The sequence below is a fragment of the Lissotriton helveticus genome, chromosome 10, assembly GCF_964261635.1.
Source record: "Lissotriton helveticus chromosome 10, aLisHel1.1, whole genome shotgun sequence".
Taxonomy (NCBI): domain Eukaryota; kingdom Metazoa; phylum Chordata; class Amphibia; order Caudata; family Salamandridae; genus Lissotriton; species Lissotriton helveticus.
The window spans coordinates 753,492,931-753,501,685 of NC_136071.1; the positions used below are offsets into that span (position 1 = coordinate 753,492,931).

General features: G+C 47.9%; 1 pseudogene; it reads left to right on the forward strand.

The window, feature by feature from the left end:
• The first annotated feature begins 1,447 nt into the window (after positions 1-1,447).
• LOC144784098 (actin-related protein 2 pseudogene) lies at positions 1,448-7,769 on the forward strand (annotated as a pseudogene).
• The last annotated feature ends 986 nt before the right edge of the window (positions 7,770-8,755 follow it).

The following is an 8,755-nucleotide window of genomic DNA, read 5'->3' on the forward strand; positions in this document are numbered from 1 at the left end:
AGTTAGCAGAAAAAAGTTCCATGCAACGGTTTGTACACATTGTAACATTGAGGAAGACTCCTGAACATTATTGCAGTGGAATGTATTCTTGGACACAGTCTGAAATATGGCATTTTGAGACTATAGCTGTTAGCTTAGTGTGCTGCTTTTACAATGCACATCATAACAAATGTGTTATTCCAGGCATGCCAATGGCATACTTTGAAAAATCACTGCTTTACATCAGATCTTAAGAGTCTTGAATAATTTCATAATTAGATAATTGTTTTAAGGAAACCCTTTCACTGCCTTCTGCTCTTCTGGTGCTGTACCATGATCTTCAACACCCATTTATTTTCTAACCATGCTTTCCTTGGCGAGAGAAGAAGGGTAGCTGGGAACATCCAGAAACAACCGCCACTTATTGTGATTGTACACCACTGCAGATTGGAGAAATCCGAAAAAACTAAGGTAAAAGTTATTCGCTAAAATGTATTTATGTGATCTTGCATTAAGAAAACAGGAACATCATTTTAAAATCCTTTCTGCAGCATGTTACCTTATGCTTCGCACACTGAGTTCATGTCTATAGAAGAGATGTTGTAGTCTATTAAATGGCGCATGCAGGCATGACAGCAGATATGCTGTGAGAGAGACAACAGAGTGAAAATGTATTCCAAGCACCATACTTACAGATATCTAATCACAAAGAAAGCAATGCATTCACGGCCACGTACGCTCACAGACCAGCATACCTAGAGATACCTGGACACACAGACAACCCATACACACAGAATGAGTGACATACATTTTGTTGTATTTGTTGCATATATGCACTTTATGCTGCTGTTTGTTCATTCAAAGTGCTAGATGCGACAGGACAGTGGAAAGGAGGGAACGAAAATAGAGAGGCCGAGGATGGAGCCTGAAAAATCGAATGATCTTTCCCAGAATCTTAGAATGGAGTGGTAGTCACAAGAATGGTTGGTGTAATATTTGGAGGCACTTTGTAATCAAAGAGGTGACGTTTCAGCAATGCAAAGGCTTCTGATGTAAAGAGCTTTGGAGCTTATCACCACTGGACCTCAAACACAAGCCTAATGATGGAAGGATTACTGGGGCGGTGTAAAGCCCAGGGCTGACTGGCCGTAGTGGGCACCAGGCGTTTCCCCGGCGGGCCGCCAGGGTGGGGGCCAGTTTTGGACCCTTGGGGGCCGTTTTTGAAACCGGTGCCTGTTTTATCGCCCCCCTTTAACAAATGCAGCTGTAGTGTTTTCCACACACACCCCTCCCTCCCCCCCACATGGCAGGTCCGACTCAATTGCCATGGCTGGTTTGCGTTCCCAGTCCGACCCTGGTAAAACTAACAGACTCAAGTGCCATTTAACATCATCAGTGAAAACCTCCAAGCAAACTCATCTTGTTGAAGTGTGCTGTCTCATTGATTTTGCTCAGGTATGTTTTTTATATGCACTACAATAATAAAGCAGGTGGAGGCAGCTGCCATAGAAGAGGCGCCAGCAGTGATTCAGGGGGTAGAGCTTGGAGAGCCAGGGAAGTGATCGTCTGTGACAATAGCACTGGGTTTATTAAGTGTGGTTATGCAGACTCCAATTCCCAAAACATATTTTCCCAGACCTGGTGGGGCACCATATCATCTGTTTCTCCATGAAAGATGGCAATATCGAGATCAAGGACCTTATGGTGGGAGATGAGGCCAGTGACCTACATTCCAAGCTTGGGATTATCATCCCCATGGGGAATAGAAATTTCCGAAACGGGAATGACATGAAGCACCTTTGGGACTGCTTCTTTTGACCCCAGAAACTAAAATTGCTAAATCATGCTGCTGGAGCATCCTGTGAATCCCATCAAGAACCAAGGGCAAGGTGTATCAAGCATTTTCCCGTTTGCACAGGCCCGTTTGCGAATGAGAAAAAGCCTTTTGGGATGTATCATGCCAAAAGGCAATTGCAAAATAGGGAATCGCAAATTTTGTGATTACATATTTTGCGAATGCATTTAGAGAATCGCAATTGCGATTCTCTAAATGCAATGCAGGAAGCACTTTTTAAATTGTGACCCTGGCGGGCATGGCTAAGATGGCTGCGAGATAGGACGTGTCTATCTGCAAAGCACGACCTCCGGCCGTCTACAGCGATAGGATCATCAGGGGAAAGTGCCCCAGAGAGGCGCCTTCTTCAGGAACCCTGAAAGTGTTTGGTTGAAGATCGACAGTGCTGTCATTCACCGCAGAGTGCGGAGAGGTGGAGCCGTGCTCCTGGACTTGGGGCTGCAGCCTTGCGGGGTGGATGCCGGAGACCCCCGGAGTGGCATGCAGGGGAGGCCGGACTGGCCGAGGAAGACTGGAATGGCAGCCGACGGCCACACTGCTGGCCTTGCAACTGAGAGGAGGCAGAGCGCGGGAGTAGAAGTGCCCCGGGTGAGGTCCTGCAGCTGCGGGGCCCTGCCAAGGAGGCATTGGAGGAGACGCACCTGCCATTTTGTAGAGTGGCCCTGTGGTGGACCCAGGACCGGGGGAGCGGCCGGGACCCAGCCCCGCTTTCAGAGGCATCCTCACGGCAGGATACTGCAGGCAAGTGAGGGGGCAACTGGGGAGACACTCTGTGCTCGATCAGCACTACGAGAGAGAGGAGAGTCGGATCAGCTCAGCAGCGCACCCCTGGGAGCCCAGAGAGCAGCCATTTCATAGTCCGGACCGCATCCTCCACATTGGCCTCAAGTTGAAAGGTGTGAGGAAAGACTGCGCCCAGGAGAGAGGGGAGCACAGGTCGGTGCGCACGAGCACTGTGCAAGGGGGGAGACCCAGTAGTCCAGCTATGCGCCCCGGTACGCCCATACCCAACGGACACTGAAGCACTTCGGTGGCTGCCCCGTCTCTTGGATCCACCTGGCATGAATAGAGTGGCAGCCTGTCCCCGCGGGAGTCCACAGTTGAGGCCAGGTGTGCTCGAGCGTGGTTGCCATTAGAGGCGGCCGCCGAGGGTGGGGTCCGGGGGCCTATGGAAGCAGCCTGGCTAGTCCCGGGTGCGTGTCCTTCCCACTGAGACTGATTGGCCACCAAAAAGGGCATACGGGGCTGAGACCCATCAGCGGAGCTCAAACCGAACAGCAGGGACCCAAGCACCATACAACAACATGTTCGCGGGCCACACCAGGGGTGAGGTTCCATAACCCCTAGCCAAGAGGTGCACTGGTGCTTCGGGTGGCAGAGATAGGAGGGCCCTGAGGAGAGGCGCCACCTGCCAACCCTCAGCGGCCACGCCTTTCAGCACTTGGTGCCCACCGACAAGAGAAAGGTCAAAAGAGAGGTCACTATAGCATGTTCGCTCCACCGCGAAATCGCCAGGACCTGCGCTGGGATTCCCAGACACGCGTAGGGGCAGGTAAAGACAAAGCAGCCCGGCAGCAGTGTGTTATACACACAGAGAGAGGGCACGCAGAGCCTCCACACACCCACAACACTGCCCGGGGGTCCCGATCCCAGTCCCTGATCAGCCCTGACCTACCACTTCACACCTCATTCCACAGGAGAAGAATATGATGTCTACTCGAGGAAAAAAAGACAAAACGGTAAAGGAACTCTTCGCACGCGCTCAGGGTGGAGCCGCGGTGGACCCCTCACCGTCAGGCGGCGATTTCTCCTCACAGATGGGTGAATCCAAAGAGGAACCAGTGAAACAGGCCTTCCTGGAATCCCTATTTACGGCACGATGCGACGATCTACAAACGGTCAAATGCGACCCCACCTCTGAAATCAAGGACATGAGCAAGTATGTGGACAACGTCGTCGAGCGAGTCGCAGTGCTGGAAGATAAAAGTGATTGCAGGGATGACGGCCCTACAACAAGAGGTCATTCCCATTCACAATCAGCAATTAATTCTGCAAACACATCTCGAGGACTTGGAGAACCGCTCCCATCGCCATAAAATCAAAATTCGCGGGCTGAGAATGAACGAGGAGGCTAGTAACATCTTCACTTATGTGAGAGAAGTTTTTAATCACGTCCTGGGCAACCCGCTCGATGCAGACCTCAAAATAGACAGAGCACACAGGGTGGGTCTGCTATGTTCTGACAAAGCTCCCCCATCGGGACATATTGGTATGCGTCCAAGATTTCCGCACTAAAGAGGAGATCCAGATTGATGCACCCAATCACATTTAGAGAGCAGAACCCTGTTCTGTACCAGGACCTAGCTGACCTCACTCTGCAGAAACGCAGGACCTTCCAGCTCATCACTGCGCATCTACGCCAGCGTAACATTTCATACAATTGGGGACACCCATTCCAACTCATTTTCTGATTGGATGGCAAGCTCTACCAACTCCGCTCCCTCTCCGAGGCAAGTCAGCTGTTAGGCTTCGACATCGCTGATGAAGAAGATGGCAGTGTCAGTGGCAGCCCCACCCGTGGATCGGGAGACACACAATCGTGCTGGCAGCAAAAAGGACGGCCACACCGCACCAAATGACTCGACCCTGCAGAAATTTCTAAAGGGGAACAAGTAGTGTCGGATCCCCTGCCTGAGGCACTGGCAAAGACGCAGACCCAGTGATCGGCCCATGGGCCACCAATTCTTCCTAAATCTGCCAATAGGGCAGTCGGCGGGAGAGAAGGAGGGTCGCCCTTGGCCACAACATGGTTCCCATGAAGACCCACTGCCGATCGTCTACGGATGACGGATTGAACTATGATTTTCAAGCTCTCCAAGGCGCCTGCTGTGCCAATCCTTTAAGGGTTTTTGCTTTCTTCATTCGTCTCTTGATCTTGGGGTTCCCCGTCCACTGTCCCCCGAACCCTGTAGCCACCTCCTGGGTATATTGGGTGCATCTATAGCTGCACAATAGCCAACACACTTGGATTCTATTCCAGGCCCCTCCCCAACGCACGTCAGGCCTAACGTTATAGATGTCGCTTAATACTCTTAAGGTACTCACACTTAACGTGAGAAGGCGATCCTCTCCTACTTGGAGAGTACCGTCTTCTACAAGAGACGCACCTACTCCTGAAAGGTTGACATTGACTCAGGTCCCGCATGTTCCCCACACATTTCTTCTCGTCTAGGCCCTCCAAGACAGCAGGGGTAGTGATCTTAGTCTCCTGGACATTCAAAGGGAAGGTGATACACAAGGTGGCAGAAATTAAGGGCCGGCTGCTTACCTACCAGTTCGCAATCGGGGGATGCACTCTAGTCATGGGGTCCATATATGCACCCAATGAAGGGCAGGAGAGGTTGTTGCACAAGGCTCTGACCAAAGCTACTGCTACGACGGAGTGTAACATTTTGCTAGGGGGGACCTTAATTTGGTATTCGATAACACCCTAGATAGGTCGGCCCAACACACAGGTCAGGTTCGTGCTGTGTCCCATGCTGGGTTGACTCGGTTTGTCGACTTAGGCCTAGTAGATCTCTGGAGATGCTATCACCCGCAGCTCTGAGAATACTCCTACTACTCTACTCCCACACTGAATCTGGATCAGGATCAGGCAGAGAACATAGAAAAGGAGATACGAATTGAAGAAGTCATTGCAGCCATTTAAGCCAGCTAAATCTCCCGGCCCAGATGGCTACACTGCAGCCTTTTACAAACATTTTGCCCCACACTTGCGCCCCTATTGACCAAGCTTTTGAATTCCTTTGCGTCCTCAGGGGCGATTTCCCAATCTATGCTGGAGGCTGCAATTGTGGTCATCCCTAAGCCAGGGAAAGATAAGATTACAGGCCTACTTCCCTTCTGAATATCGATCTGAAACTCTACACTGGATCCTAGTGGCTCGGCTAGCTCCTTATATGCCCGGGCTAAAAGACCCCAACCAGGTGGGTTTCATCCCCCAGCTACACCAGGTGGACCCCAAACACAGTGCAGACTATTGGAGAGGGTGTGGGAAAAAGGGAACGTTGGTCCATCTCCTATGGAACTGCGAGCACCTACAACAATACTGGTCTAAAATCCTAGATGAAATTGGCAAACACCTCGACACGGAACTCCCCAGGTTCCCAGATTATGTCCTCATGGGCATCCCGAACCTCCTCACATATCCCCTAAAGTCTAGAAGAGGGCGACAGATAGCGATAGCATTGGGTACGGCCACACAAAATATATTATCCCATTGGAGGCCCCCTCACATTCCCACACACACAGGCTAGCTTCAGAGGCTGTGGCACATATTAGTGATGGCAAAGATCTCACTCAAGCTGGCAGGGAAAGGCTCGACATTTAGTGAGTTCTGGCAGCCATTCCTGACTCTCCAAGCCCAAGAATTTTGGGAACTAACATGTCCCATATACCTCCTCCTGCTACCACTTACCTTACTGGGCACGACCACCCAGCTGGATCCGCCATAGCAGGGACACCTCACATCACGACACAATACCCAACACGCAGTGGACAGGGAAGGGGGGTCATACTAGGGAGGGAGGCAGGAGTAGTACTGTTAATTGTATGTTCAAACTTTTTGATACTGTCTGCGCTGAATGTTCATCCTTGGGTTCTGTATAACCCACATGTTGAGCCTTTTTGCATACCAGATAAGCCATGCTGGCAGTTGATTCAATAAAAATATTTAAACCTAAATTGCAACCCTGCTTTAAGGAATCCTAATTTACCACCATCTTCAAGTTGGTGGTAAAATGCAAATCATTAGAAAAATGCAAAATGTTGCATTTTTCTAAGTGCCATGTGGCGCACATACATGCCCTTAGGGAATGTATGTAGGCCACATGTGCACACATGCATATTTCAGGGGTGCCTCATGGTGTCCATTTGGCACCCTTTGGCACCCTTGCACTCTTGAAATGGCATGCGCAATATGCTAGTACCTATTGGGTACTTGCAAATTGCGCATGCAATTCCCATTCAGTCCTATGGGCCTCTAGGCCCATAGAAATTAATAGGAAGCCATTCCTTATTTGCGACTCGCAATTTGCGAGTTGCAATTAAGGAATGCGTAGGAATCGCAATTTGATTTGCGAAACCTACATACATTGCAGTTTGCGAGTCCATTATAGCGAATCGGTGAAATTTGTTGTTAAGGACTCGCAAAATACAATGTTGATACATCTGGTCCCAAGAGAAGATCAATGAGGTGATTTTGAGTCATATCAGTTTGAAGGTGTTTATATCGCTATCCAGTCAGTCATTCTGTGCACAGGGCCTGCTCACTGGGGTAGTTGTAGACTCATGAGATGGAATGATCCACACCTGTTCCGTCAATGAGTCCTTCTCATTACCTCATCTTACCTGTCGCTTAGCCATTGGTGGCATACACATTACACGCTACCTCATAAAGCTTCTGCTCCTGAGAGGATACGCATTTAACCATTTGGCTGACTTTGAGACAGTGAGGATGATGAAGGAGAAGCTGTGCTTCGTGGGATATAACATTGAGCAAGAGAAGAAACTGGCTCAGGACATTACAGTGCTCGTGGAATCCTATACGATCCCAGATGGACGAGTGTTCAAAGTGGAAGTTGAAAGTTTTGTGAAAACTTAGTTCCATCCTGGCATCAATAATGAGGAAGGAGTTGGTGTGGCAGGATTGCTCTTCAACACCATTCAAGTTGCTTGAATCGATACCAGATCCGAGTTTTATAAACACATTGTGCTGTTTGGTGGATCCACCAAGTACCCAAGTCTGCCCTCTTGTTTGAAAAGGGAAATCAAACAGCTCTACCTGGAACAGGTCCTGAAAGACAATACGAGGAAACTTTCAAAATTCAATATCCGAACTGAGGATCCACCACACTGGAAGCACATGGTGTTCTAGTACTTATCCTAGAGTCTCGTCTATTCATGAAATTAGAGAGGCTTTCCCATCACTAGGATTAAAGATAACATTGTTATTCACTGCTCATCCCATTGCTTACAGAGTGAGATGTGTGTACCTCAAAGAAAAGTGCCACTCTTGAGTCGTCCCATCAGAAGAAACTGCCCTACAGAAACACAAACAATGATGACTCCCTTTGCAAGGCATGAAGCAGTGTTATCTTGACAACAACAGTGTTGTAAGGATTCAGGGTGGAGCATACTCATACAATTGAAAAGTGTAAAATAAACTAATACATTGGTATTGAAATCGGCAAACTGAGATTTCAAAAAGGAAAATGAATAGTTAAAGAAAAGAAAAATGTTAAATATATAAATGTGAGAAAAAATGTAAAAATGAAAAGTGTTTTGGTCAAAACATCTTAGACAATGTATATGCTTTATATGCTTTACCCAACGAGTCATTCAGATATTGCCTCTCATTTGTTTAGAAAATATTTTCAATTGCATTTACTTGATTTTTTGCAAATAAATAAGGAAAAAGGACATAAATCTGGACCTGCAATGTTTAATGTGCAGTATATTTATAGAATTAGATGTATTACATATCAACCATTGTCTACGTTCCATAGCATAAGTGCAGTCAAGCTCCATTATAAAAATTCAGCTTGCTAGCAATAATTAATTTCACATAATAATTCCTTGGAAATATTATGTAATTTTGTTAGGACTGTTACTAAAGTATTTTACTCAAAGTGTGCTCAACATGAAAAGATTTAATGATCACCTACTTAAAGTATCATCATTCGCACTCATGAAACAAATGAAACTCTTCTGTTAATGTGGCGTAGGTTAAGCCACCACACCTTCCTCCATTGGAAAAAGAAATTGCCCCATCTTTAGGGCACCATTAGATTTGGATTGGGTGTTCAGGGGATGCATATACAGACAGCTCAAACCAAACCTAAATAAATACACTGTATTTAG